Source organism: Nematolebias whitei, chromosome 3, assembly GCF_014905685.2.
Source record: "Nematolebias whitei isolate Nwh7 chromosome 3, NemWhi1, whole genome shotgun sequence".
NCBI classification, from domain to species: Eukaryota; Metazoa; Chordata; class Actinopteri; order Cyprinodontiformes; family Rivulidae; genus Nematolebias; species Nematolebias whitei.
The window spans coordinates 5,069,750-5,076,352 of NC_056500.1; positions in this window are offsets into that span (position 1 = coordinate 5,069,750).

Below are 6,603 nucleotides of genomic sequence, written 5' to 3' on the forward strand. Positions count from 1 at the left end.
AAAATATGAAATAAAAAAAACATTGCTTTTAAAATTACAAAGAAAAACACATTTCTTTTGCCCCATGTTACATCAAGGTGTTTATTATAACTTTAGTTCAGAATGGAGCATTAGCTCGATTTCTTTTAACCAAGTTTTCCTTCTATTTTTAACAAGAACAACAAACGGCGACACTTTTCCATAGTTACATTATTTTCTATCGCTTACATCTGTATATATTCCACATTATAAGTTGACAAAAGAAAATTAGATAGCAATAGTGGTACAGTTACTGTATAGAACAATGAGTACAATAATAAAATCAAACTACTGTATTTTTTGGACTCTAAGGCACAATATCAGTGAACGGGTCTGTTTTCATAAATAAGGCGCACAGGATTATAAGGTGCATTGAGCAAAACAAAACACTCATATAAGTCAAATTTTATTCAACTCATTCAACATTGTTCAGTTGTACCACATAAAATCGGTTCGAGGTCAGTAAGTACAACCAGAATTTATACATAAGGCTCACGCTCACTGTTGATTTTTGAGAAAATTCAACATCAAATAAATGTGCCAAACTTTTTGGATCCATGTGTAACATGTGGGAGGCTCTGGCTTCAGCCGTCTAATGGTTATACATTTCAATGTGAGCAATATGTTCAGAAGATATCTGACGGCCTTCCTGTCCATTCCTTCCGGTAACGCATATTTTAATCACAATTATTTTACAGGCAGGTCAGTGGGAACCGGTTCTCATTTACAATGAAGGCCTGGCCAAGAGGCAACAACAAATGTGGACATGAAACTGCACGTATAAAAGTATAAAACTCAAAACAAACAGCATAAAACCACATTTTGAAAAACATCCATCATTATTTTTTACCCATTTCTTCCTTTTGGGTCACGGGGTCACTGGTGTCCATGTCCAACCATCACTTCTTCTTCTTCTTCTTCTTCTGTGAGGTTTAACAGCAGCTCAAGGTGTATTACCGCCATCTAAAGGTACTACTTATAACTAGTAGTTATAAGTGCTCCGATAAACTTAGATTATCTTGCATAAACCCGTTGCCCTCAGGAAATACATAAAGTATTTGCATCCATATTTACTGGATCCCCATTCCAATATGCTCTTCAAACATATAGGACTTGTTACTGCATTAGTCATTTGGTCCAGTAGACGTTTCCTTTCGTCTGAATATTTAAAACAGTCCAAAATAACGTGCTTCACAGTTTCTGTACTTGGGCAAAAGTCACAATGTCCATTATTATGTTTCCCTATAATAAACAAAGTACTGTTCAGATTTGTATGACCTATTCTTAATCTTAATATAGATTCCTCCCTCCTATTTCCTCCACAATACCTGGAACTGTAGACTGTATTCTGTACTGCGTATAGTTGTCTTCCCCTTGTTTCATGTTCCCACTTCTGTTGCCATAACTGATTAATGTGCTTCCATACAATACTTTTACCTTCTGTTTTGCATAATTGGATATTTGTGTCTATGTTGTCTCTATTAACAGCATTTTTAGCAATCTGATCAGCCTTTTCATTTCCCTGAATCCCTCTATGTGCAGGTACCCACATAAACACAATACTTCTTCCTTCCTTAACCAGCTGAGAATGGTCAATCTTAGTTCTGGTCCACCCATCACTGTGTGAGAGACGGGGGACACGTCAGCATCACAACATCATTGATATTGACATTTCTCTGTGTCTCGTACCATTTTTTCTCTCTGCTGAAGATTCAGCAAGTTTTCTCTTTTCCATCTGGTTCAAAATTCAGTTGCCAGATATCTCACCTTGCACCATCTCTTGTGAACATAAAGGTCTTCTTTCACAAATTCATCAGGTGGTGGTAAAACCACTGAAGACTTCACAGTCAGGATGTGATACGAGGCTGTGAAGCAGTGGGATATTTTACCAAAATTTTAAAAAAGAACATTGGGAACAATAAAAACAGTGACAAGTATTGTAAAACTAAAAATCAGGTGATCTACAGTGATTGTGTCCTCCTTCTTTGGTTCTGTTAGCATCATTGGGATCTGGTTTGGTGTGTTTCCATCCATTTGTCTCAGTTGTTTGTTAATCAACACACCTGCAGAGTGTCAGCTAATCGCTCCCTCCACGGATTTGTTCCTGCAGGTTTTCAGCCCTCGTCATCTCCCTCATGGGTTTTTCTCAGGTTCTCATTGTTCTTCAGACTTCATCAAGGCCTTTTTAATGTATTAACATGAACATTTATAGTCATCATCATCACCTGCTTGCAGCAGTGCATTTACTGGTAGGTCCTCCAGTTTATACACTTTTTCTATCCAGATTATAGTCTTTTTTTTAACTGTGCAAAATGAGCTAAATGTTTGTACACAGATTTATTGCCTACATTTGTGTAAAATTAGTAACATATCTCACATTAAAGGGCTGTTTTCACGTAATTATTGCCCTCAATTTACTGTAAAAGTTACAGTAGCTCTGTTTGATCTGGTTTGTGTTTATTGGGCCATGATTTATGGGGTTTTTGTAAACGTCTACAATATAGTTTGATCTTGCCTCTTTTTGTTTAATGGGTTTTACTTTTGTTTTAATTTTGGATTTATCTTTTAGTTCAATCAGTTTGCTTTTGTTTTTGTTTTTTTTTTCTTCTGCTGAGCTGAGTTTATTAGCTTATTACACCTGAAATGTTTTAGGTGATGAAGATCTTTATGACTTTGCTTGCCTGTAATAATTGTTGGGTGTTTAAACTTTTGTCAAAATTATGATGAGCTGAATATGGCAAGTAGTTTGGGTATTTATTCAACATTCTTGATTTCTAACATTTTCGCATACTCATTTTTTGCCCACACATTTTTTCACAAGTCAACCATTTTGCCGCATTGGTCCTCCTGGACCTGTACCTCTACAAACTAAACACAAATAAGCAAATCAAATAATAAACGTGTGGATAAGATCCACTTTTCCATTTAACTCAAACTAGGAATGCGTTAGGAATTTATAAAAAAAACAAGCTCAACGTTAAATCTTTGTTTAGCTTATCCTTGTTTTGTATCTCCATGAGCCATCAGGCTGAAGAACTGCTGAATATGATGAAAATCTGAATCTGAAAAAGCTGGTGCCCATATCCAGCAGCCATCAAGTAAGAGGCAGGGGACACGCTGGACAGGTCTCCAGTCCATCACAGGGACACATGGAGACAACCACTCACTCTCTCACTCACCTCTTCATAATATTAGATTATTAATTTCAGATTTATTTCATTTTTTCTGGCTGCTCTCTTCTTCAGGTTCACTCACGTGAAGACTTGACAATTGTTTTTACGCTGCATGCCTTACCACCGAGCTACCACCGCCCTCTGTGTGGAGCAGAGATCTGCCATCTAGGGCACCCAGGGGAGCAGATGATGGGGGTTAAGTGCCTTGCTCGTGGGGCAAATGAGGGTGGAGACAGGTGTGGGTGCTTCACCTTTCTCACCCACATTTTGATGTTGTCTGTACGGGGAGTCAAACTGGTGACCTTCCAATCACAGGTCCACCTTCTCTAACCTTTGTGTCATCACTCCCCACTAATTTCAGACTTTAAGTGCAAGACTTAATTTATTATTTTTCATATTTCAAGTTACAGTTGATGTATTTTGTGCTGCTTATATATTTTATACTGTTAAAACATCTGTTTACAGTTCAAAACAAGAGGCTCATTTCTTGGAGAATAGGTCTGTAAAAAGCTCTGCATCCTCTACATTATTATTCTTGCTTTTCCTTATTTAAAAAAACTCTACATCCTCCTGTTTCTGCAGCAAATGCCTGCCTCCTTTCCATCAACATCTGTCTTCTCACAGTCAGACAGCTGACTGCCTGGGATCCTCGTTCAGATCTGCCTGTCACTTCACATCTCCTTCGTCTTTGGCTTCCCTCCACCTGTCCCTATCTGTCCAATCCTCATAATCTCTCTGTCTGCCGGCCTCTACCTTGTGCGAGGAGGCCAGTGTCTGGAGATTTCTTGCTTTTAATTCTTCTGCAGAAGAACAAAACGGAGGAGTGAGAGCAAGAGGCTCTAAATCTGAAGACTGGGAGGCTCCAAATGTAAACAGCGAAACGCAGAGCAGCTTAAGAGGGCTATAAATAGAGCCGTGGGGCATGAGAGGAGGCAAGCAAGAGAGGGAAATAGAGATGGCGAGAGAAAGCTTTGCTTACGGAATAAAAATTGCTCCCGATAGTCGAGGATTAGTGCTTCCCTGGAGGATTTTCACTCCAAAAGCTCAATCTGGGGCGATGGGGAAGTGCACCAGCCTCAGTCATCTTAATTCAGTTAAACCCTGACCAGCACAGATAGAAAACATGGATATGTGTACGTTTGCACGCAAATACTTTCAGCAGATATAAATACACACACTGGGACAGAATAATAACTTAAAGGAAACGTCACAGGGTTTTCATACCTGCAAGTTTTTCTGCAGTTACAGACATACTGTGCTGTTTTTTTTTTTTAGTGCATATATTTTTTTAATTGTTGTTGATGATAACCTATGATAATTATACAACAAATCCATGGTTGAATTAAACCGAGAGGAAAATGTCTGCCCCAAGTATTCCATCTTTTGTGTTTAAACTTCAGCAAATCGCGGCAGAACCGGAAAATTAAAACTGTACAAGCAAAACTAGATGAATTATTTTTTTGTTAAATAGTCGTCATGAATTCTGAGTGCTGAATGACTTAACTGACATTTGCTGAAGAAGCTGAAAGTTGTAAGATGAAGAAAAAATACTAGCTAAAAATAAAAAAAGCTAAACTAGTAAAAAAAATACAATCATTAGCTACAAGGTAAAACTTCAAAAGGAGCACATAAAACTATCTGCAAATATCTAGAAGTTAAAAGTACCAAGACACTACCTAAAAACGGCTAAAGTTTAGCTAAAAGTAGCAAAATTAAAGTAACAGTTTTATCTTATCTTAAAAGGTTAGCTAAAGTTGCTAAAAGCTTTTAGCTTGATCTAAAAGCTCAGTCCTCACCTCCTTCTACAGGTGTGCAGTGGAGAGCATCCTGTGCTCCAGCATCAACGTGTGGCATGGAGGCTGCACAGCTGCTGAAAGAAAAGATTTGCAGAGAGTGGTGAAGGCTGCACAGAAGATGTTGGAGTCAGCCTCCCCACCATCACAGACATCTACACCTCCAGATGCAGGAAGAGGGCCACCTGCATCATGAAGGACCACACTCATCCAGCACACACACTTTTTGCCCCAGTCCCCTTAGGAAGGAGGTTGAGGAGCATTAAGTGTAGAACCACTAGACTGAGGAACAGCTCTTAGTCTCATAAATCCCTAGCCAGGAAAATCACCAAGGAAAAAGAAAGATCACTGTAATGCCACTTTAAATGGTGATATGTGACATCTTCTTTGGGGGCCAAGATGGGGTGGATGTAGGGCAGCTGACTGGGGACAAGAAAGTTGTACCACATGTGATACGAAGGACAAAGAACCTTGAACTTAAAGAAGCAATGGACAAGCTAAAAGCAAAAAAAACCCATCAAAATAGTAGTTTGCGCAAAAAAGCAAAATGTTAGTTCCAAGTGCTACACTAGCTAAATGCTAATGGTAAAACAATTATTTAAATGTTGTTGTTTTTTTATGGTTTTTGCTGTCCCTTTTTAGAGATTAGTTCCCTGTTAAGTCATTAACATCTTAGACAAATTCAGTTTTGTATGTTATGTACATTTTGTTAATCCGTTTTTTTTATCTCTACTTTGGGTTTAATTGGAATCCTCTTTGATTTTTCTTACAAAAATACATATACAGCTATAATTGTCTAATTTTTAAAGCTGTATTTGAACTTTTTTCTTGATTTTTCTATCCTTTTCTCTTTATTTCTGCTTTCTGTTCACACCTGGCCTTAGTTTATGAATTCCTCAGCTCCAATAAACCAGTCATCATCGTCCTTCAGTATAATTACTTTTAGTTGATTTAACTTTATTGACCACAAATGCAGTAAACATAAAGACAAATATTTTCGGTGTATTTGACAGAGGCTAAATGGCGTCTCATTGTAAAAACAGTGGTAATCCAAAGAATAACTGCAAAGTATTTTTTGGATAATGTGACAATATCTTGGCATTAAACCATGCAAGAAATTAGTTTTGTTGTGGCTGGATTATGCTAGAAGCCTCTGCATTAGCATACTGATGGAAGCATGAAGATTTAACAGCCTAATCAGTAATTTAGAGATGCTTTAATGAAATCAAAATGTTCAATCACCAGCACAACTCTAACCAAAAATTTAGTTACTGATTTGATTAGCGCCTCTGATGAGCAGTTGGCCTCATCATGCTGTCACAAACAGAAGCAAACAAAGTGGAAAAACAGCCAAAACTCTGATTATCTTGGATGTGGATCATGGAGAAGCAGTTTTCTGAAAAAGGCTGTCAGGAAACCCTGGTGGGACCAGTAGTTGTACTGTGAGAACTCAAAGAGCTGACTCAAAACTCAGGTCAGTAAGTTTTTAATTAAAAAAAAAAAAGGGGGCAGCACGATGGCTCAGTTGGTAGAGCTGCCACCTCTCAGCAAGAAGATCGATGGATCAAATCCCGGTCGGGGGACTCTCTGGGTGGAGTTTGCATGCTCTCTCCGTGCAT